The 24,628-nt window shown below is 44.5% G+C and overlaps 1 protein-coding gene across 1 annotated transcript in view; it reads left to right on the top strand.

The window, feature by feature from the left end:
* Positions 1-336: 336 nt before the first annotated feature.
* The window catches only part of LOC126298997 (glyoxylate/hydroxypyruvate reductase A-like), a 108,359-nt gene continuing 84,067 nt past the window's right edge, over positions 337-24,628 (top strand). Inside the window, exon 1 of the mRNA XM_049990623.1 lies at positions 337-445. The gene's annotated coding sequence lies outside the window, so the exon portion shown is untranslated. The remainder of the gene's footprint in view (positions 446-24,628) is intronic.

The raw sequence follows: 24,628 nt of genomic DNA, 5'->3' as shown, positions 1-24,628 counted from the left end.
CATTCACATTCACTTTATTCGGCGACACTAGTCTTACCATTCCTGTTAGTGTTGTATTGCGAAACCGTCGAATGGTGTTTACACATCTATGGCACGTTAGATGGATACGCCGTATTCGAATAATATTTACTATTTGCACGATATACGAGAGGGAATTTTCAGAGCATGTGCTTCGATAAGTGCCGATGTGATAAGGAATACCACTCAATCCACGATAAGAAGAGTGCAGCACTGCGTTGATAGCAATGGTCATCACTTCGAACACCTTCTGTAAATGGACCTTCATACCACCTTTTGTCACCTTCGTTGACCTTCAAAAACCTTTTTGTTACACATCACTGGATTCGTCTCGAGGACGGATCTCGTGGACAGTCTCGCCGCGTCAGCCGTGCTGTGCGGACGTGTGCTGAGTTTCGTGCGCCGCGGTCTGCTTTGCTTCGGCGTGGTAAGTCGCAGTGCTTATTTAAGCGTTGCAGAAAGTCTACGCATATTGAAATTTGAAATATGAATTCGTGATGGCTCACTTGAACGGACAAGATACTTTGAAATTCTCGTTTGATCGTAATTAACCCGACCTAAACTACACGAAATCGAAGATTGGTTGGAATACGAAGTGAGAGTTGATTCAGAGGATGTCATTGCAATGCATCTTTCGATAGTGAGCAGCGTTGTATTTGTGAAATTGAGGAATGCTAACTTATGTGACAAAATAGTTGAGTCTTGCGGAGGAATTATGAAGTTTAAACATTGCGATCTAAACGTCGGCGAAGTCACCGTAACACATGCAGGGTTTGGAATACGAACTATCAGGATATTCGAACTACCATTCGAAGTACCGGCGGAACAAATAAACGCAGAGACAGCGCCGTACGGTAAAGTTCTCAGCAATGTTGCCGAACGGTGGTCCAACGCTCGCAAATACCAAGTTCTCAACGGAGTGAGACAATTAAAGGCCGATTTGCACAAACATGTACCGTCATACATCAGCGTGTGTGGATACCGAGGTATCGTTATACACGACTGCCAGCCGAGGACGTGCGCGGCGTGCAACTCTCCCGGCCACGTCCGCGCGGAGTGTTTACAGCGGCGAGTGGCGCAGCTGCCGGCTGGCGAGGCGCCGCGACCGCCGGCTATGACTCCGCTGCCAGCGACTTACGCTACGGCTGCCCGCGGCCAAGTCCTGACCCCAAGCCCTGATGTGCACGCGGAGAACCATCCACCCCGAGAAGCCCAGATTGCCACCACTGACACAACAGAAGCTAGACCACCCGAACCTAAGGAAATCGTGACAGCGGTAACGGTTTCAACACAACAGACACCGAAAGATATTGGGAACCACAGCAAATTCTCCGAATCCTCCGCCGTTGAGAATGACATGCAAGAACCATACCGGAATGAGCAACCTCATAGTGAACCGATTTCTCTATTGACGCCATCATCCACCAAGAGCACGGTCGACAATTTGGCTCGAAGCACCACCCGCTTAGAAGATGTGAAGCATGCTGAGGAAGACAACATCAGACAGCAACCGGTGAAACCTAAACGGTAAACACGAAAACAGGGGCCTGAAGAGATTCAAGAACTGGAAAAAAAACTCTCCCGTACCAAAAAAAAAAATCCTGAAAACAGATCGAAACGGAAAGCAAGGCGTGGCAGGCATCGGAAAACCAGACATCCCCAACCCGAATGAGGACGTACAGATGAACCTCGCCCCTCCAATTGAAGAACCAATGGACACTGTTGACCGCTGTGGACCTGGTCTGACGACACTGAATGCGCTTAGTTGGACTACCGAATGACGCAGGCGTATAAAATCGCTACGCTCAATGTAAACAGAATAGTTTCAGAAGTAAAGTTACAATCTGTGAAGGACTACTTATATGCCGCCGACATTGACATAGCGATGTTACAAGAGGTAGTTACGACCAAAATAGCGGATATGTACGGATATGAGGCGATCTTAAACATAGGCAATGAATGTGGAACGGGAATATTGTTCAAAAACGGCATACAGTGTACAGCAAAAGCAATACTTGAATCTGGACGGGGCATCACTGCACAAATAGATGATCCGCTTCTTGTTAATATATATGCTCCCTCTGGATCCAGCGGAAAACGAGCAAGGGGCAACCTGTTCCGGGACGAAATTGTCCCATTAATAACGGATCCTCGACTGCTCATAATTTTGAGTGGAGATTTTAACTGCGTATTGCGTCCAGAAGATCAAGTCCCGAACTTCAACTTTTGTGAGGAGCTGTTGTTGTTAACTAACTGACTAGACATGATAGATGATTGGTGCCATCTTCGCCCGCACACCCGGGGATACACGTACGTATCCAGTACTTCGGCAAGCAGACTAGACAGGCTGTATGTAACGAAAGGTTTTATCCATAATGTAACTGCGAAATTTGGCCTCTTAACTTCTCGGATCACTGAGCATTTCATATAACCGCGCAACACACTAAACAAAAAACATTCCTGGGAAGGGGCGTATGGCAGCTAAACGTGTCACTTTTGGAGGACGCAGTACTGAAACAGGAGATCCAAGATACATGGCAGCGTTGTCTTCGGACGCAATCCAGATATCCAACACGAATCATGTGGTGGCTACAGTCTGCGAAACCACAGATAAAAAAATGCATCGCACGATACGGTCGCATGAAAGCGTACTGGCGAAAACGCAGCTTGGAATATTACTTTCTTTGCCTCCGCAAACTATATGATGATCCCATGGGATTAGTAGCAAACAGCCCCCGAATAAAACGCACTAAAGCAAGAATAACGGCGTTGGTACGACAATCACTGGAGGGGAAAAAAGTTCGATAACGTCCTCCGATTGAACTGACGCAAGAGAATACGTCCCTATATCACATGATACGGGAAGCCAAGAGAGGTAAACAAAAGTTAATCCACACTCTCAGTGATGAACAGGGGAACGAATACGATTAACAAGTCACAGTGAAAAACTACGTGGTGCAACATTATACAGAGTTTTACGCCGCGTCGGCGACTGATGCGACTGCAAGTGAGCCGCTTTTATCCAACATTCAATCCACAGTCCATCCGACTGACAACGCCGACCTTGTAGCCTACATCACAGAGGAAGAAGTACACTCCTGGAAATGGAAAAAAGAACACATTGACACCGGTGTGTCAGACCCACCATACTTGCTCCGGACACTGCGAGAGGGCTGTACAAGCAATGATCACACGCACGGCTCAGCGGACACACCAGGAACCGCGGTGTTGGCCGTCGAATGGCGCTAGCTGCGCAGCATTTGTGCACCGCCGCCGTCAGTGTCAGCCAGTTAGACGTGGCATACGGAGCTCCATCGCAGTCTTTAACACTGGTAGCATGCCGCGACAGCGTGGACGTGAACCGTATGTGCAGTTGACGGACTTTGAGCGAGGGGGTATAGTGGACATGCGGGAGGCCGGGTGGACGTACCGCCGAATTGCTCAACACGTGGGGCGTGAGGTCTCCACAGTACATCGATGTTGTCGCCAGTGGTCGGCGGAAGGTGCACGTGCCCGTCGACCTGGGACCGGACCGCAGCGACGCACGGATGCACGCCAAGACCGTAGGATCCTACGCAGTGCCGTAGGGGACCGCACCGCCACTTCCCAGCAAATTAGGGACACTGTTGCTCCTGGGGTATCGGCGAGGACCATTCGCAACCGTCTCCATGAAGCTGGGCTACGGTCCCACACACCGTTAGGCCGTCTTCCGCTCACGCCCCAACATCGTGCAGCCCGCCTCCAGTGGTGTCGCGACAGGCGTGAATGGATGGACGAATGGAGACGTGTCGTCTTCAGCGATGAGAGTCGCTTCTGCCTTGGTGCCAATGATGGTCGTATGCGTGTTTGGCGCCGTGCAGGTGAGCGCCACAATCAGGACTGCATACGACCGAGGTACACAGGGCCAACACCCGGCATCATGGTGTGGGGGGCGATCTCCTACACTGGCCGTACACCTCTGGTGGTCGTCGAGGGGACACTGAATAGTGCACGGTACATCCAAACCGTCATCGAACCCATCGTTCTACCATTCATAGACCGGCAACGGAACTTGCTGTTCCAACAGGACAATGCACGTCCGCATGTATCCCGTGCCACCCAACGTGCTCTAGAAGGTGTAAGTCAACTACCCTGGCCAGCAAGATCTCCGGATCTGTCCCCCATTGAGCATGTTTGGGACTGGATGAAGCGTCGTCTCACGCGGTCTGCACGTCCAGTACGAACGCTGGTCCAACTGAGGCACCAGGTGGAAATGGCATGGCAAGCCGTTCCACAGGACTACATCCAGCATCTCTACGATCTTCTCCATGGGAGAATAGCAGCCTGCATTGCTGCGAAAGGTGGATATACACTGTACTAGTGCCGACATTGTGCATGCTCTGTTGCCTGTTTCTATGTGCCTGTGGTTCTGTCAGTGTGATCATGTGATGTATCTGACCCCAGGAATGTGTCAATAAAGTTTCCCATTCCTGGGACAATGAATTCACGGTGTTCTTATTTCAATTTCCAGGAGTGTATGTGCCATAATCAAAGATTCGCCTACAAAGAAGTCTGCTGGTTTAGATGGCCTACCCATAGAATTTTATGCTTGTTTTTGGCACATCATAGGACTGAAATTCACCAAAATATGCAATGAATTATTGGGAGACGTGCAGATGCCATCTCAGTTTACCGAAGGACTGATTGTCCTGATTCCCAAAAAACCACGTAGCACTACGCTGAAGGATTTTCGACCGCTAACACTACTCAATTCCGACTATAAAATCTTCACCCGACTCATCAATTGTAGACTGAAGACGGTACTGCCGAAAGTACTTGGTCCTTATCAAATGAATGCTGTCCCAGGGAGATCAATGTCGAATGCATTATGTGAGTATAGGGACATAATATATTTGTCGTGGCTATGTAAATGCAATGTTGGTCTCATGTTTTTAGGCTTCGATAAGGCTTTTGACCGCATCAGCCACCACTTTCTACTAACTGTAATGCAACGGATGGGATTCAGTGCTCATTTTATTCAGATCATACGCAAATGTATAGTCGGAACTTCCTCTCGAATCAAAATTAATGGTCAGCTAAGTTCACCAGTCCCGATCAAGCAATCAGTGAGACAAGGCTGCCCCCTTTCTATGGCACTATACGCAATCGCCATAGAACCGTTACTGTTAACCCTGCATCACAGGTTACAAGGTCTTCAGGTGTTGGGTACAAAAACGGTGTGTCACGCTTATGCTGATGACATCAGTGTAGTAATTAACACGCACTCAGAAATGGAAGTCGTTCAACAAATAATCCACGCTTACGCCACTTCTTCCGGAGCCAAACTCAATGAACACAAATCGAAAATTTTACCTGTCGGACCCCATATGGAGACAATTCAAAGAACATGTCTACAAAGGACAAAGAAGACGAACCACTTAGGTATGATTCTAATGGCAAACCCAAGAGAGATGACAGTAGCCAACTGGGACCATAAACTAAATATATTCAGGGCTACTCTCCGTGAACACAAAACCAGAACGCTCAGTCGGATACAGAGAGCTCTCTTGATTAACAGCTATGCGCTAAGCAAAATATATCACATCGCAGCAGTGTTACCAGTACCCCAGGATACAGCGCATAAGCTTTTAGCTGCAGCATATTGGTTCATATGGAGCGGAAACATCATGCCAACCATAGTGTTAACCCGCGCCGCTGGTGGTTTGGGCGTCAAAGACATCAAGAAACAATGCATTGCCATATATATGGACCGAATCCGCAAAATACTGCAGACACCCCACCCCACAATTACGAAAACGTTATTCAACAGGTTAGCCCCAACGAGCAAAAAGGCCCCAGTCGATGTTGGTCGCATCAGCGCTCAACTCGATCACGTCCGGACTTACTACCTGGAAATGAGCTATATTCAAGATACTTCACAGCTGCTTAACACCAGAAGGACCTATTACCACCGCAGGAGACACCATAGGCAAAACCCAATGGAAGTGAAATATCCAGCGGTCAACTGGAGTAACGTCTGGAAAAACATTAACAATCTTATCCTCCACTCCAAAGTAGTGTCCACTTGGTATGACATTGTAAACGAGAAGGTCCCCACAGGTGAAAAGCTGCACAATATCAAAATGAAGCAGAGTCCATACTGCGATCATTGCCATACTGTAGATACCTTGGCACACATTCTCAATTGCCGAGACCAATACCACATATGGAACTGGACTAGGAAAAAACTCGCAATAATTACTAGAACTACAGACTCTGCTATAACACTTAAAGATGTACTTCAACCAGAATGGCATTTCTTTCCTGCAACAAAGCACAATAGCTACACTTGGATCATCGGCCAGTTTGCATATTTTGCAGTTACGAATACGCATGCGAGTATAGACGACTACATACAGTATATAATGGAAGAGCACCACAACCTTAAAACGAGTCGAAAATACAAAGTTTTGTTTCAAAGTTTCTTACTTCACACTTTGCCATAATGAAGCGGCAATTTCGGTTGATGCACAACACTACAGCGAGTCGATACTAATTTTGCTTCATTATAATTAAGTTAGCATTTATTTATGTATTTATTTTTGTAGTATGGCAATCAAAGTGTCTCAGGAAAACTAATTTTGCCAGAAGCTGTAACATAAAAGAAATCAGAAGTGCTTGCTTGATTTCGTGTTCTTCTGTTGTACGGGTATTGGACAGTTGGTCACGGAAAGGCGATTTATTCAGTTTCTTTATATATTAGTTAAAACAAAAATTACAAAAAGAGAAAAAAGAGAGTAGGTTAAGTTACGGTGAAAGTGGCGGTGCCAACATATTGTTTTTTTTATGTTAGATAGGATTTTGGGGGTGATAAGGGTGATAAGAGCCAACACCTGAAGTGAAAGAGGTCAGGTAAAAAAAAAAAGCGAAAGAAGAAAAAGATGATCTAGGGGTATGATTCCTGCTTAGGGTGCAGTTATATATTAAAAAAAAAGTTGGTAGAGCACTTGCCCGCGAAAGGCAAAGGTCCCGAGTTCGAGTCTCGGCCGGGCACACAGTTTTAATCTGCCAGGAAGTTTCATATCAGCGAAAAAAGAAAAAAAAGCGGTTATGGGGGCTAAAAAAAAACAAAACAAAGTGGTCGTGCGGTAGCGTTCTCACTTCACGCGCCCGGGTTCCCGGGTTCGATGCCCGGCGGGGTCAGGGATTTTCTCTGCCTCGTGATGGCTGGGTGTTGTGTGTTGTCCTTAGGTTGGTTAGGTTTAAGTAGTTCCAAGTTCTAGGGGACTGATGACCAGGGCATTCTTGCATGGTGTCATTGTTGTGTGTGCAACAGCTGATTTAACAGTAACTTAATGGTTGTAGGTGTAATTGTAGCTAATATGTTGTAGATATACAGAAAATTTGTAATCTGGGAATGTAAGTTAATGTTGTACATATAAAAAATGTGCAAACCAGCAATGTAAACTGAGAACAACGACGCACTGCCTCAACTCAGCCGTGTCACTGCAGAGCTCACCCACTCCTGGTCTCTACATTTTAGCGTCATAAGTATCTGAGATGGACATTGGTAGCCAGACCTAGGATCACGCCGCTGCCATAGCGGTTGGCATCGAGAAGAGTGTTGCAACAAAGTGAGTGGACGAACTGTTTTGTTTTTCTTCCCTTATTTTTGTGTGCCGCAACGGCCTTGCCGCAGTGGATACACCAGTTCCCGTGAGATCACCGGAGTTAAGTGTTGTTGGGCGTGGCCGGCGCTTGGATGGGTGACCATCCATCCGCCATGCGCTGTTGCCATTTTTCGGGGTGCACTCAGCCTCGTGATGCCAATTGAGGAGCTACTCGACCGAATAGTAGCGTCTTCGGTCAAGAATACCATCGTACGACTGGGAGAGCGGTGTGCTGACCCCACACCCCTCTTATCAGCATCCTCTGAGGATGACACGGCGGTCGGATGGTCTCGGTAGGCCACTCGTGACCTGAAGACATAGTGCTTATTTTTGTGTGCAGCGGAGATGAATTAAAGGCGAGACTGCCATCATAACTTGACAGTAACATTTACAATGTTGTAGGAACTGGATTATTTGTCGCAATTACATGTCAATGCTAAAGCGCACTATTTGCAACCAATAAGGGTCTCGCAGCACAAACAGTTAGGGCACAGCGCACCATGTACTGAGTCGGTATCAGTGGAATGTTTCACGTACCACCGTTATGGCCATTCTGCTATGCACTGTACCGAATCAAACTAACGTGTGGTTAGACGTAAGGTGTTTATTGTTCTTGTATTGTTGTGTTAGTGCACATGGTGGTGTATTGAGGATAAAGGTTCCACAAGACAAAGTCGCAATGCAGGATGTTTCCAGGCAGGAGGTAATTCAGCTGTTAATTATTGGAGGATAAGGCGAAGATGCTTAGGCAAATGGTTGCAATGGAGGACGGTAGCACATTCTCTAGTTGGTCTAGTTCATTGGTGGATCCAGCCACCGCCTGTTTGATTACTCCCTTTTCTGGCAACCCAACTGAACATCTATTGTTCTTCCTGGATGATCTGGAAGCAACAGCAAGGACTAGGTTTTGGTCCAGTGCTCAGCTGTTACAGATGGATAAATTGTGACTATACGGGGGAGGCTAAAGCGTTAGTGAGATATAATGAAGAGTTACGGAAAGCACTAACATTTCAACCATTAGGATAAAGGTTCTGGCAATTCTATAAGAGTTTCAGTGATAGGATAAGAAAATCAATGGGTATATGTAAGAATAAATGGGAGGTAATGAAGCGAATAAGGTTATTCCAGGTAGCAGAACTAGGACACTAAATGCTTTCCTGAGGGTCCTGCCACCAGATATACCTAAGAGGATTTGTACAGGTAACTTAAAAGACCTGAATGCTGCCATTTGAATAGCTATGGAGCAGGAAGCTGTGAGCAATGGACAATGTGTTTTGTCTACTGACATAAGGTGTCATGGGAGTAGACGTCAAGGTAATGTCCATTGAAAGTATCATCAGCCATAATCAGAGAAGTATTGTTTGGCTGGACACCAGCAACGGGATTATAGAAGCAAGAAGCGAAATAGACAGGGGCAGAATATTCATGCGTTAAATGCAAATAGGAGCCTCAAGGATTCTTATTAAATTTTAATGCTGCAAAAATGCACTCAGAGGTGGAGTATGGCATAGTAAGAGTTGGAAGAGGTAAGGAGCATAAATTTTTGTTGAGCACAGGGATGCATATGTCAGTGACAAGTCTGGACCTCATAGGTAGGAAGCCGCTAAACCCACCATGTCATAGTCTGCGTGGGGTGGGAGAGATTGCTGTGAAATCACTCATCTGAGTAATATTAAACTTTCAGGATGGGGCGGAACCATGTCAGCAGTGCGTGGAAGTGGTCCCTCATTTAAGTGAAGGTTACTGTGCAATCCTAGTGCTAGACTTGCTATTCAAGCATCATGCCAAAACTGAACTTCAACAACGAATAGTGGAACTCAAGGGGACAATGTTCCAACTGGGGGAAGCTGTCACCAGTGAAATACAGTCGCAAGAATCGTCTCTTTGCGACAAACCAGTTAAACCGCAGACAAAATCACTAAGGCTTAATTCAAATAATATAGTATCAGAAGGTTCAGGGAAGCTACTTTGGGTGAGTGTGGGACCAGAATTGCCTGTTGACATGTTGTGTGTGATAAAGCCACTAGAAGAGAATGATGTATTTGATGCATCATGATGTTTTTCACAGAGAAGTACTGTACACACACAGTAGATGAATGGAGAGCGCATGGTACCCATCAGTTTAGATAACTTTGACGCTGATGAGGTGAGCTAACAAAAGGATTGTTGGAAGCGAGCTTAAATGTTTAAGACAATGACAATTAGGCACATTACATGTGGGTCATAACCATACACTTTACATGCATTACGTGCCAAGGTAGGGCATTTGAAGCAAACAGAAAGATTAGAAAAAGAAGATTTATTACTGAAATTTGAGGATCTATTTAACCCTCAGGGCCTATTACCAGCATCATCCATACTGCAAAACAGAATTTCAACAGAGAATAAAGCACCTATACAATGGGAACTGTGTTGCATATTTCAGTATTTATAGTCACTTATGGAGGACTTCATTAACCACCAAATGAGCAATGGCGTAATAGAGTAGACCTCTAGCCCTTCGGGAGCAGCCATCGTCGTTGTATCCAAAAAGTCGATGGATGGAACAAAAAGCTATAGAATTTTGTTGGACTATCAAGATCTGAATAGTAAAACAATGACGGAAACTCGTGAAAACTTTGGGTAGCACTAATACTTCTATATAATAGAACTGAGGAGTGGGAATCATCAGTTGGAGATGATTCCAGAGGACTGGCCAAAAACTGTGTTTTCTGTCCTCTCTGGCCAATACCAGTATCAGTGAATGCCATTCAGGTCGAAAAATGCACCGGCCACATTTCAGCAGTTGTCAGAGGGGTTCGAAGTCTCTGCAATTTATGGTGTATCTCAACAATACAAAACGGATATGAAGGGTCATGTGCGACAGTTGAGGCAACTGTTAATTGGCTTATGTGCCATATGTCTTACTTTAAGTATGGAAAAGGGTCACTTTGCCCTGGACGAGTTAGTTATTTGGACATGTGATTTGTCAGGATGGGGTAAGGACAGACCCAAAATTAATAAATGTGGTGAGGGATTTCCCAACTCCTCCAACAAGTAAGTAGCTATAATCATTTTGACGTTGATCTATTACTATAGAAAGTTTGTGAAGCAATTTTCATAAGTTTGCATAACCACTTACACAATTATTAAAAAAAGGGTGTAAAATTTGAGTGGGCAACAGAGTGCGAAGTTGTGTTTGAGAAGCTAAAAGAGGCTTTACACTGAGTATAGTGTTGATATTTCTGCATTACGAGGAGTTCATAATATCATGTGACACTCCCAACCAGGTGTTCGGGTGTGTTTTGAGTCAGATAATACATGATTAAGAACTTACTGTGCTTTACACCTCACAGTAGGTGAACAAAGCTGATAAGAATTATTCCACAATAGAGGAGATGTTGAGCCTGATGCATGGGTTATATATTTTAGATATTACCTGTATGATAAAACATTCAAGGTGGTAATGGATCGTGCAGCATTTAAGTGGTTGTCATGGTTGAATGGTCCTTCAGGTATACTTACAAGGTGGACATTGAGACTTTGTGAGTTTGACTTTCAGATACTCAATAAACAAAGCAGGAGGCATGGAAACGTCGACATATTGAGCAGGATGTTACAGGCACTGTGTCACACCTTAGCAGAATGATTGACAGTGCAGGTTGCTGATGCAGATTGCAAGCTGTTTATGACCCAGCTGCAGTAAATTATGCACGAAATTTGCTATGCAGGTCAGTGAAACTGGGGTCATACATAGTACTATCTGCTAAGGTAAAGGAAGAAATATTGAAGGAAGTGCATGATCTCATGCTGTCTAGGCATGGTGGTGATAGGGCGGTCGGTTGAAGAGTGGCAGAATGTTACTAGTGAGGGACAAGGAAATGGATGTACACCAGTACTTACCATGTGTACAGCTAGCAGATCTGAGGTCAGTGAAACTGGGGTCATAGATAGTACTATCTGTTAAGCTAAAGGAAGAAATATTGAAGGAAGTGCATGATCTCATGCTGTCTAGGCATGGTGGTGATAGGGCGGTCGGTTGAAGAGTGGCAGAATGTTACTAGCGAGGGACAAGGAAATGGATGTACACCAGTACTTACCATGTGTATAGCTAGCAGATCTGAGCTATCAGCGAGCACTGCTTCGGATGTTACCAGGGGCAATGAAGGGTTTTGAGATGATAGGACTGGATATTTTAGGACCATTTAGCCAGATGATAGTGGGAAATTATTATGTTCTGACTATTATTAATTTCTCATAATATGCAGCAATGATCACCATTCCAAACCAGCAAGCAACTGCAATGGTAAAGACTTCGATGAATAACTGTATACTGAAGCTTGGTGCCAATTCGAACGACTATAGGTCACATCAGACACCTATGACCTTTTCAAAGTGTTCCAGATTCAGCGCTTCAAGCGCAAAGGGAAGGAGAATGAGAATCAAAAGGATCTTGTACTGTGTACATGCAAGATACAGTATTGGTTGACATATCAGAAGTAAGAAAGAAGGATGCAGAGTGTTACGAAATTTTGTTCAGCGTAAGTAGAGTGTAAAACTACTTCAGGGCTGTAACTTACGGAAGAGGTATGAAGGACATCATACAAATGCTGCACATTGTGATTTCATTGCTAGAAAGACCATGAGGGAGAATCTGTTCATATTGTAGTTCCATCCAGTCACTCACTGATCAGTCTGGGCTGGCAACGGAAGACAGCAAAACGAAAGCTGAAATTTTAAATTTAGCATTTGAGAAATCTTTCACGCAGGAGGATCGTACAAATATACCGCCGCTTGAGTCTCGTGCAGATTCCCACATGGGGGTCATAGTGATAGACATCCCTGGGGTTGTGAAGCAGCTGAATGAGTTGAAAATAAATAAATCGCCAGGTCCTGATGGGATTCCAGTTCGGTTTTACAGAGAGTACTCTACTGCATTGGTTCCGTACTTAGCTTGCATTTATCGCGAATCTCTTGCCCAACGTAAAGTGCCGAGCGACTGGAAAAAAGCGCAGGTGTCGCCTGTATATAAGAAGGGTAGAAGGACGGATCCTCAAAATTACAGACCAATATCCTTAACATCGGTTTGTTGCAGGATTCTCGAACACATTCTCAGTTCGAATATAATGAATTTCCTTGAGACAGAGAAGTTGCTGTCCATGCATCAGCACGGCTTTAGAAAGCATCGCTTCTGCGAAACGCAACTCGCCCTTTTTTCACATGATATCTTGCGAACCATGGATGAAGGGTATCAGACGGATGCCATCTTCATTGACTTCCGGAAAGCGTTTGACTCGTTGCCCCACAGCAGACTCCTAACTAAGGAATAAGCATATGGGATTAGTTCCCAAATATGTCAGTGGCTCGAAGACTTCTTAGGTAATATAACCCAGTACGTTGTCCTCGATGATGAGTGTTCATCGGAGATGAGGGTATCATCTGGAGTGCCCCAGGGAAGTGTGGTAGGTCCGCTGTTGTTTTCTATCTATATAAATGATCTTTTGGATAGAGTGGAGGCCGGGTGCTGTGGTGTACGGGAAGGTGTTGTCGTTGAGTGACTGTAGGAGGATACAAGATGACTTGGACAGGATTTGTGATTGGTGTAAAGAATGGCAGCTAACTCTAAATATAGATAAATGTAAATTAATGCAGATGAATAGGAAACAGAATCCCGTAATGTTTGAATACTCCATTAGTAGTGTAGCGATTGGCACAGTCACGTCGATTAAATATTTGGGCGTAACACTGCAGAGAGATATGAAGGGGGACAAGCATGTAATGGCAGTTGTGGGGAAGGCGGATAGTCGTCTTCGGTTCATTGGTAGAATTTTGGGAAGATGTGGTTCATCTGCAAAGGAGACCGCTTATAAAACACTAATACGTCCTATTCTTGAGTACTGCTCGAGCGTTTGGGATCCCTATCAGGTCGGATTGAGGGAGGACATAGAAGCAATTCAGAGGCGAGCTGCTAAATTTGTTACTTTTAGGTTTGATCATCACGCGAGTGTTTCGGAACTGCTTCAGGAACTCGGGTGGGAGTCTCTGGAGGAAAGGAGACGTTCTTTTCGTGAATCGCTACTGAGGAAATTTAAAGAACAAGCATTTGAGGCTGACAGGAGTACAATTTTACTGTCGCCAACTTATATTTCGCGGAAAGACCACAAAGATAAGATAAGAGAGATTAGGGCTCATACAGAGGCATATAGGACGTCATTTTTCCCTCATTCTGTTTGGGAGTGGAACAAGGCGAGTAGATGCTAGTTGTGGTGCGAGGTACCCTACGCCACGCACCGTATGGTGGATTGCGGAGTATTTATGTAGATGTAGATGTAGTTTCATGTTGATGCAGTCATCTTCAAAGGCGTTTTTGTTTGTTACCTGTTCATACGAGGAGATGTGTGGGGGAATGTCAGTCTTTCGAAAGGGGGAGGGAGAGTAATGGTGGCTTCCTCTTTCGAGGTTGCTGCGAGCCAGAGATAGGGGTCGAGGTATCATAATCCTGGTGGACCTACAACTTTTCACGGAGGGTGGAGGGACCATCCATTGGAAAGTGGAGTGCTGTTTGCAGAAGATGCAGAAATCTGGTTTGTTTGTGTATTGCGTACAACCCATGTAGATAGTGTAATCAACCTACCAAATGAAATGCAATCATTTTATTGCTCTTTGGTACACACCATATGCAGAAGTTATCACAAATGCATGGTGCTTGGCTTAATATAGGATTTAATTATATAGTTTTGGGATTACGATTGGCTCATTACGATGCTTTGAAATTTTTCTGCTGAAACTATGTAAAGCTTATTTTATGCTCAAGATATGTCTGTTTGCAAAACAAAAGAAATACGATTACAAAGGTAGAATGATATAAAAACTTTTTCTTCCCAAAATGAGTAAATGTGTTTTGAAACGAAAAATTGTAACTGCGAAGTGTGTCTTCATATCTATATTGTTGAAAGCCACGTATAACACCCTCTGTCTTCGTTGAAGCAAGATAAGATAATAGGTCGAATTATGCAAATGTAGTAAGACTACAGTTTTCGTGTTTGCAAGCTGGAAAGATAAAGGCTAATGTCTATAGCACTGTCGACCTCGAGCTCAGTACAGCCGCTGTTTCGAAATTCGTTACCAGCTTGTTGAGGTATGTCCAGCCTTTCTAGTAGTGTTGTGAAGTGTAATGTCTTATACTATAGTGTAGCCTAAAGTTAGAAATTACAAAATGTATAATATAGTCAAGAGGTATAGTACAGCAGACCACTAACAAACATGTGTCTTCTGGATGAGTATACAGGAAGTAACACAATTCATGTTACGCACTTCTAGAGGTTGTAAAGGGGACTTAGATCAAGTTTCACATAGGAATCCATGTCCGGAATCGTGATCCTGTTACAGATGCTGGCGGCTGTAAATGTATGTATGTACTAGATCATTCCGTGATGAAGTTACAAACTTTCAACGATGGCGGAGAAGGATAAAAGTATCTATTTGAGTTAAGGTTTCCTGTACCGAAAACGAACAAGTCGAAAGTTATAATCGAAAACCGTTCTGATACCTCTTACAGGTATTGTTATTGCTAAGATTGTACGGTGGTTAACTTTCTGAGATGGTAGCATGGACCAAAACAAGGAAAAATGTCTAGTGAACATGGCCTTTCAAATGCATACCTTAAGAGCTATGCGCAGTTGTTCAATGAAGAGATGTGTTTCACACTAGCGAAGATGAACAAATGCTCTAGCTGCTCAGGTTTGCAACACATTTTTTTCTTGTGTTAGTCCATACTACCACCTCTGAAAGTTACATGGCCTACATTCTTAGCAATAACAGTACCGATGTCAAAGGTATCAGAATGATTTTCGCTTATAGCTTTCGACTCGTTCGTTTTCGTCACAAGGACCCTCACCTCAAACTGATACATTTAATCGTCTCCAACGTCCATGAAAGTTTGTAACATCATCAAGGAATTACCCAGTATATAAACATATATACATATATACACATATAGGCGCCGGCGCTCTGTAGCTTCGTTGGGTGACGTTTCCGGACATGGGTTTCTATGTAAAACCTGTTCTACTAAGTCCCCTCTACAACCTCTAGAAGTGTGTAACATGAATTATGAAACACTCTCTGTATCTACGCCCAGATGGTAAAAAGGTTGTATGTAAATTTTTCAGTAGATATGTTATCCAAGTTGTTTTCTTTAAACACCATAATGCTGAATTGTTCTAATACATTAGAAATTTTATGCTAAATTGTTTGTGTGTTACATTAATATATACCAACACATGAGCAAGGTTTGTCCTGTTCTTGTATCTACTTAACAGAGAAAAAAATTGCCTATAGCTGTTAATTACATTAGCATTGTTTCATGGCTTCAAAAGTGCAATCATTTAGGAGTTCCTCCACATTTTTTTTTGGCTAATACATGTACGGTGACATTTACTAAATTGTTCTAATACTTATTGTTTTGCTCAGTAGCAAAGTACTTCATTCGTTCTGTACATATGTCATCTATCCCCACAAGTTTTCATTTTTCATGTTTCTTAGACGGTAGTCACGCTCTTTTAGAGAAAATGGGGTATTGAATATGTCTGTTCGTGTCATCTTAGGCCTTGGCAATTTTTCTTCGGTCTTTCCGTTAACATGACACTGATGAAATATTTTATTCGTCGTTATTTCACTCTTCATAGTAGCAGGTTTCCTTTCTCCATTTAATCTTTTAATCAAATTCTGAGCAGGTTTCTTCTAACACTATGTGATCAAAAGTATCCTGAAACCTCCAAAAACATACGTTTTTCATATGAGGTGCATTGTGCTGCCACCTATCGTCAGGTAAATCATATTACCGAGGTCAGTAGTCATTAGACATCGTGAGAGAGCAGAATGGGGCGCACCGTGGAACACACGGACTTCGAACGTAGTCAAGTGATTGGGTATTACTTGTGTCATACGTTTGTACACGAGATTTCCACTCTCCTGACTGAACGCATGCTTGCAAGAGCGGAAGCTGTCATCACGGCTAAGAGTGGGCCACTGTTTCCGATCTTATAGCGAAGTGGAAAAAAGGGACACGTACAGCAGAAAAGCGTACAGGCCGACCTCGGCTGTTGACTGACAGAGATCGCCGACAGTTGAAGAAGGTCGTAATGTGTAATAGACAGACATTTATCCAGATCATCACACGCGAATTCCAGACTACATCAGGATCCACTGCAAGTACTATGACAGTTACGCGGGAGGTGAGAAAAGTTGGATGTCATGGTCGAGTAGCTGCTCATAAGCCACACATCACACTGGTAAATGCCAAACGACACCTCGCTTGGTGTAAGGAGCGTAAACATTGGACGATTGAACAGTGGAAAAACGTTGAGTGGAGTGACGAATTACAGTACATAATGTGGCGAACCGATGGCAGGTTATGGGTATGGTGAATGCCCAGTGAACGTCATCTGCCAGCGTGCGTAGTGCCAACAAATTCGGAGGCAATGGCGTTATGGTATGGTCGTCTTTTCGTGGAGGGGGCTTGCATCCCTTGTTGTTTTGCGTGGCACTATCACAGCACAGGCATATATTGATGTTTTAAGCACTTGCTTGCTTCCCAGTGTTGAAAAGCAATTCGGGGATAGCGACTGCATCTTTCAACACGATCGAGCACCTTTTCATAATGCAAGGGCTGTGGCGGAGTGGTTACACGACAATAACATCCCTGTAATTGATTAGCCTGCACAGAGTCCTGACCTGAATCCTATAGAACACCTATGGGATGTTTTGGAATGCCCGCCGGCCAGAGTGGCCGAGAAGGTTCTAGGCGCTGCAGTCTGGAGCCCCGCGACCGCTACGATCGCAGGTTCGAATCCTGCCTCGGGCATGGATGTGTGTGATGCCCTTAGGTTAGTTAGGTTTAAGTAGTTCTAAGTTCTAGGGGACTGATGACAAAAGCAGTTAAGTCCCATAGTGCTCAGAGCCATTTGAACCATGTGGAATGCCGACTTGGTCCCAGGCCTCACCGACCGACATCGATGCCTCTCCTCAGTGCAGCATTCCGTGAAGAATGGGCTGCCATTCCCCAAGAAACCTTCCAGCACCTGATTGAAAATATGCCTACGAGAGTGGAAGCTGTCATCAAGGTTAAGGATGGACCGACACCATACTGAATTCTAGCATTACTCATGGAGGGCGCCACGAGCTTGTAAGTCATTTTTCAGCCAGGTGTCTGGATTCTTTTTATCACATAGTCCATATATCATATCCATTTTCGGAAGTGCCGCAGCCCATGTCTTTCGCCTCACTTTACTCATGGACTAGGGTTTCTCTACATTCTATGGTATCACTGCTGAAAGGATGTCTAATAGAACATACGGGGATTCCAGTTATATTTCGCGAATGCGTGTTGGACAGAGATACCAAGACTTTACAGAAATAGCATAGCTTGGAGGAAACGAAGTCTTGTCTCCTGTGCTGAGCGTTTTGTTGCCGGGTAGTTGAGATCACATGGATACAGTGATTTCCTAAGTGCTATTTAAAAGACCAGGAAATCCGCTTGCCCGAACATGAGAAGTGACGGAGGGGAAAAAGATTCAACAATTCAAACCTGTGGGAAAGTGCCTTCCAGAAGCTGACAAGGTTTCGCAAAGTGTGCCACTCCGTGCTTCATGCAGTGAATTTCTGTGTACAACGATAATCACAGAATCATATTTCCCCAGTACAAGTCCAACCATGGTATTGGATCAGGGAATGCCTTAGTTCTAAATCTACATCCATACTCCGCAAGCCATCTGACGGTGTGTGCCAGAGGGTACCTTGAGTACCTCTATCGGTACTCCCTTCTATTCCAGTTTCGTATTGTTCTTGGAAAGAAGGATTGTCGGTATGCCTCTGTGTGGGCTCTCATCTCTCTGATTTTATCCTCATGGTCTTTTCGCGAGATATACGTAGGAGGGAGCAATATACTGCTTGACCCGTCGGTGAAGGTATGTTCTCGAAACTTCATCAAAAGCCCGTACTGAGCTACTGATCGTCTCTCCTGCAGAGTCTTCCACTGGAGTTTATCTATCATCACCGTAACGCTTTCGCGATTACTAAATGATCCTGTAATGAAGCGCGCTGCTCTCCGTTGGATCTTCTGTATCTCTTCTATCAACCCTATCTGGTACGGATCCCACACTGCTGAGCAGTATTCAAGCAGTGGCTGAACAAGAGTACTGAAACCTACTTCCTTTGTTTTCGGATTGCATTTCCTTAGGATTCTTCCAATCAATCTCAGTCTGCCATCTGCTTTACCGACGATCAACTTTATATGATCATTCGATTTTAAATCACTCCTGATGCGTACTCCCAGATAATTTATGGAATTAACTGCTTCCAGTTGCTGACCTGCTATATTGTAGTTAAATGATAAGGGATCTTTCTTTCTATGTATTCGCAGCACATTACACTTGTCTACATTGAGATTCAATTGCCATTCTCTGCACCATGCGTCAATTCGCTGCAGATCTTCCTGCATTTCAGTGCAATTTTCCATTGTTACAACCTCTCTATATACCACAGCATCATCCGCAAAAAGCCTCAGTGAACTTCCGATGTCATCCACAAGGTCATTTATGTATACTGTGAATAGCAACGGTCCTACGACACTCCCCTGCGGCATACCTGAAATCATCTTACTTCGAAAGACTTCTCTCCATTGAGAATGACATGCCGTGCTCTGTTGTCCAGGAACTCTTCAATCCAATCACACAATTGGTCTGATAATCCATACGCTCTTACCTTGTTAATTAAACGACTGTGGGGAACTGTATCGAATGCCTTGCGGAAGTCAAGAAACACGGCATCTACCTGTGAACTCGTGTCTATGGCCCTCTGAGTCTCGTGGACGAATAGCGCGAGCTGGGTTTCACACGGCCGTCTTTTTCGAAACCCATGCTGATTCCTACAGAGTGGATTTCTAGTCTCCAGAAAAGTCATTATACACGAACATAATACGTGTTGCAAAATACTACAACTGATCGACGTTAGAGATATAGGTCTATAGTTCTGCACATCTGTTCGACGTCCCTTCTTGAAAACGGGGATGACCTGTGCCCTTTTCGAATCCTTTGGAACGCAACGTTCTGCTAGAGACCTTCGGTACACCGCTGCAAGAAGGGGGGCAAGTTCCTTTGCGTACTCTTTGTAAAATCGAACTGGTATCCCATCAGGTCCAGCGGCCTTTCCTCTTTTGAGCAATTTTAATTGTTTCTCTATCCCTCTGTCGTCTATTTCGATATATATCATTTTTTCATCTGTGCGACAATCTAGAGAAGGAACTACAGTGCAGTCTTCCTCTGTGAAATAGCTTTGGAAAAAGACATTCAGTATTTCGGCCTTTAGTCTGTCATCCTCTGTTTCAGTACCATTTTGGTCACAGAGTGTCTGGACATTTTGTTTTGATCCACCTACCGCTTTGACATAAGACCAAAATTTCTTAGGATTTTCTGCCACGTCAGTACATAGAACTTTACTTTCGAATTCATTGAACGCCTCTCACATAGCCCTCCTCACACTACATTTCGCTTTGCGTAATTTTTGTTTGTCTGCAAGGCTTTGGCTATGTTAATGTTTGCTGTGAAGTTCTCTTTGTTTCCGCATCAGTTTTCTAACTCGGTTGTTGTACCACGGTGGCTCTTTTCCATCTCTTACGATCTTGCTTGGCACATACTCATCTAACACATATTGTACGATGGTTTTGAACATTGTCTACTGATCCTCAATACTACCTGTACTTGAGACAAAACTTTTGTGTTGAGCCATCAGGTACTCTGAAATCTGCTTTTTGTGACTTTTGCTAAACAGAAAAATCTTCCTACCTTTTTTAATATTTCTATTTTTTCGGCTGAAATTATCGATGCAGTAACCGCTTTACGATCGCTGATTCCCTGTTCTGCGTTAACTGTTTCAAATAGTTCGGGTCTGTTTGTCATCAAAAGGTCTAATATGTAATCGCCACGAGTCGGTTCTCTGTTTAACTGCTCAAGGTAGTTTTCAGATAAAGCACTTAAAAAAATTTCTCTGGATTCTTTGTCCCTGCCACCCGTTATGAACGTTTGAGTCTCCCAGTCTATATCCGGCAAATTAAAACCTCCATGCAGAACTATAACATGGTGGAGAAATCTACTCGAAATATTTTCCAAATTATCCTTCAGGTGCTCAGCCACAACAGCTGCTGAGCCAGGTGGCCTATAGAGACATCCAATTACCATATCTGAGCCTGCTTTAACCGTGACCTTCACCCAAATTATTTCACATTTCGGATCTCCGTCAATTTCCTTCTATACTGTTGCACTTCTTGTCGCTATAAACACGCCTCCCCCTTCACTGTCCAGCCTGTCTCTGTGGTATACATTCCAATCTGAGTTTAGAATTTCATTACTTTTTACATCTGGTTTCAGCCAACTTTCTGTCCCTAGTACTATGTGAGCATTGTGACCGTTTATTAATGAGAGCAGTTCTGGGACCGTTCTATAGACGCTCCTGCAGTTTACTATTATCCGATTAATATTGTTATTCCCTGTTGCATTTTGCCTACTCGTACCTTGCCGCGTCTCAGGAGGCGTCTTGTCGGGCCTAGGGAGGGAATCCTCTAACCTAAAAAACCCACTTGTGCACTCCACACGTACTCCTCTACCCTTGTAGCTGCTTCCTGCGTGTAGTGCACGCCTGACCTATTCAGGGGAACCCTACATTTCTCCACCCGATAGCGGAGGTCGAGAAATTTGCACCCCAGATCTCCGCAGAATCGTCTGAGCCTCTGGTTTAAGCCTTCCACTCGGCTCCAAACCAGAGGACCGCGATCGGTTCTGGGAACGATACTACAAATAGTTACCTAAGATTCCACCCCGCGAGCGAGGCTTTCCGCTATGACTAACTCCGCCAACCGCCTGTATGAACTGAGGATGACCTCTGAACCCAGACGGCAGGAGTCATTGGTGCCGACATGAGCAACAATTTGCAGTCGCGTGCACCCACTGCTCTCTATCGTCGGCGGCAGGCCCTCCTCCACATCTCGGATGAGACCCCCCAGCAAGCAGACAGAGTGAACACTGGCCTTCTTCCCCGACCTTTCCGCTATTTCACTAAGGGGCTCACGAGATGAAAATTTATAGACTATATTGTAAATGACAAATAAATATGTCTGCTAATTCATTTGATACTGATATTTTCTAGTTTCATCATTAACTCGTATGCCACGAGTCCCCAACAATAATAAAGGTCTATAGCTGTATCGCTGTGAAAATAATACGAGGGACGTTCAATAAGTAATGCAACAAATATTTTCTGAAATTAGGTTGATATTATTGTGTGTGAATTCCTAAGGGACCAAACCGCTACTGAGGTCATCGGTCCCGAGACTTACACACTACTTAAACTAACTTATACTAAGAACAACACACACCTACTTGCCCGAGGGAGGAATCGAAGCTCCGGCGGGAAAGGCCGCGCAGTCCGCGAGATGGCCCCTCAAACCGGGCGGTCACTCCACGCGGCGTTGATTTTGTTCAGGATTCCAGTACACCTTATTATTCCTCACTCCTTTAGCTACAAAACCCTGTGTTTAAACATAACATCCGTTCCTTGCAACAGCCTTACGCCACCTTACTGGGAAGGTCTGTATGCCCGTATGGTACCACTCTACTGGTCGACGTTGAAGATAACGTCTTGCTGTATCAGTAACCTGTCCATCATCTACATACTGCTTCCAGAGGAGTCCATCCTTGATTGGCCAAACAGATGGAAGTCGGAAGGTGTCAGATCCGGACTGTAGGGTGGATGAGGAAGAACAGTCCAATGAAGTTTTGTGAGCTCCTGTCGGGTACTCAAACTTGTGTGAGGCCTTGCGTTGCCATGAAGGAGAAGATTGTTTCCATTTTGGTAGCGTTTGGCGTCATTGGCTGGTAGGCCTCTTATGGCACAGGTCCGGTCGCTTTGGTGCAGGTGTTATTACATTAGACGCCAGATTGGGCGAACTGCGCGCCGGATGGCGATGAAATGATGATGAAGACAACACAACACCCAGACCCTGAGCGGAGAAAAATCCCTGACCCAGCCGGGGATCGAACCCGGGCCCCTTAGGACTGCAGTCCATCACCCAGACCATTCAGCAATCGGGGCGGACCGTTGTACCATGAGGGAGGGCATTAATAAGAATAGACCCTACAGATTTACAAAATACCGTCGCCATGACTTTACCGGCCAAGGGTGCTGATCTGAACTTTTTCTTCGGAGGAGAGGTGGTATGGTTCAACACCAAGGATTACCGTTTTGCTTCCGGTTCGAAGAGATGAACCCATCTTTCATCGCCTGTGACGAAGTTCGATGAAAAATCTCACGTTAAGTCTTGTAATGGGCAAGTAATTTTTCACAGATGGTCCTTCGTTGCTCTCTATGGACTTCTGTTAAGCGCCGAGGAACCCAGCGGTCACAAGCCCTTGAATACCTCAGCATGTGGACGAATGTGTCAGCACTACCAACAGAGACGTCCAGGAGTGCAGCAAGATGTTTGACTATGGAATGAACGAGATTTTCACTCTGCAGCGGAGTGTGCGCTGATATGAAACTTCATGGCAGATTAAAACTGTGTGCCGGACCGAGACTCGAACTCGGGACCATTGCCTTTCACGGGCAAGTGCTCTGCCATCTGAGCTACCCAAGCACGACTCACGCCCCGTCCTCACAGCTTCACTTCTGCCAGTACCTCATTTCCTACTTTTCAAACTTTACATAAGCTCTCCTGCCAACCTGCAGAACTAGCACTCCTAAAAGAAATGATATTGGAGAGGCATGGCTTAGCCACAGCCTGGGGGATGTTTCCAGAATGAGATTTTCACTCTGCAGCGGAGTGTGTGGTGATATGAAACTTCCTGGCAGATTAAAATTGTGTGCCGGACCGAGACTCGAACTCGGGACCTTTGTCTTTCGTGTGCAAGTGCTCTACATGTTAACAGACATACAGTTTAAAAAATGAGTTTCTTTGTGAGTCGAGCATCCTAGTTCGAGTCTTGGTCCGGCACACAGTTTTAATCTGCCAGGATGTTTGATTGTGGTACGTCGATCAACTCGAATGAGGGTGTCCGCTTGTTTAACATTCTATTAGCCATAGCTGTGTGCAGCTGACAGGCACGCGTGAGATCGGAGAGGCTTGTGCGACCTTGTTGCGATGATAACAGACGCCTCGCCCAACGACTCGTCATGCTTTTGTTCGCTGTCACGTCTTCGTACGTACCCTGCAATCGCCTATGAATATCTGCGATGCTCTGGTTTTCCGCCAAAAGGAACTCAACGAGAGCTGTCTGGTAGGAGCGCACATCCTTTGTAAACGCCATTTTTAAGGCTATGTATAGCGCCACCATCTATCGAAACTTCATGAAACTATAGAGACTGATGTGGGAATATTCCACGATGTTCCATAACAAATTCCGCATTTTTTCAGCCGAAATAGGAAAAAAAAGTGTTGCACTACTTATTGAACGCCCCACCAAACCAGTTTCTAACTGAACAGCTTCTGAGTCGTTTTCTAAAATTATCAATATCTACTTCGGTCTATCAAGGGTCGTTTAGACCACTGAAGTTTTCACTAAATAGATTCTGCAGAGCAGAAACACGCTTTGTAATTAACTCCACTAGTAAGAAGGGTTATAACTCCTTATTAAATTTGTAACTGAACACATTATGACTGAAACCAACTGCCTAATTATTCACTACGACGTTGGTGATGTTGGTACAGTGCTACACATAACACATACAAATTTAAATCGACATACGCTATGAAACAGCGCCGAATCTCAATGCAATCACTCTGCAGTTACATGAAGTCATCATAAATCCAGCAGCTGTTGAGAGACACACTTAAAAATTCACCAGCACACCAGCACATCCATACTGCTTTTAAACATGTACACATAAAATAATTACACACATTACTAAGCTCAAAGTTTGTAACTGCAACAATTTCT

The sequence above is a fragment of the Schistocerca gregaria genome, chromosome X (genome assembly GCF_023897955.1).
Source record: "Schistocerca gregaria isolate iqSchGreg1 chromosome X, iqSchGreg1.2, whole genome shotgun sequence".
NCBI classification, from domain to species: domain Eukaryota; kingdom Metazoa; phylum Arthropoda; class Insecta; order Orthoptera; family Acrididae; genus Schistocerca; species Schistocerca gregaria.
The sequence above is the reverse complement of the archived record's forward strand: the minus strand, read 5'-3'. Positions and strand labels throughout refer to the sequence as shown.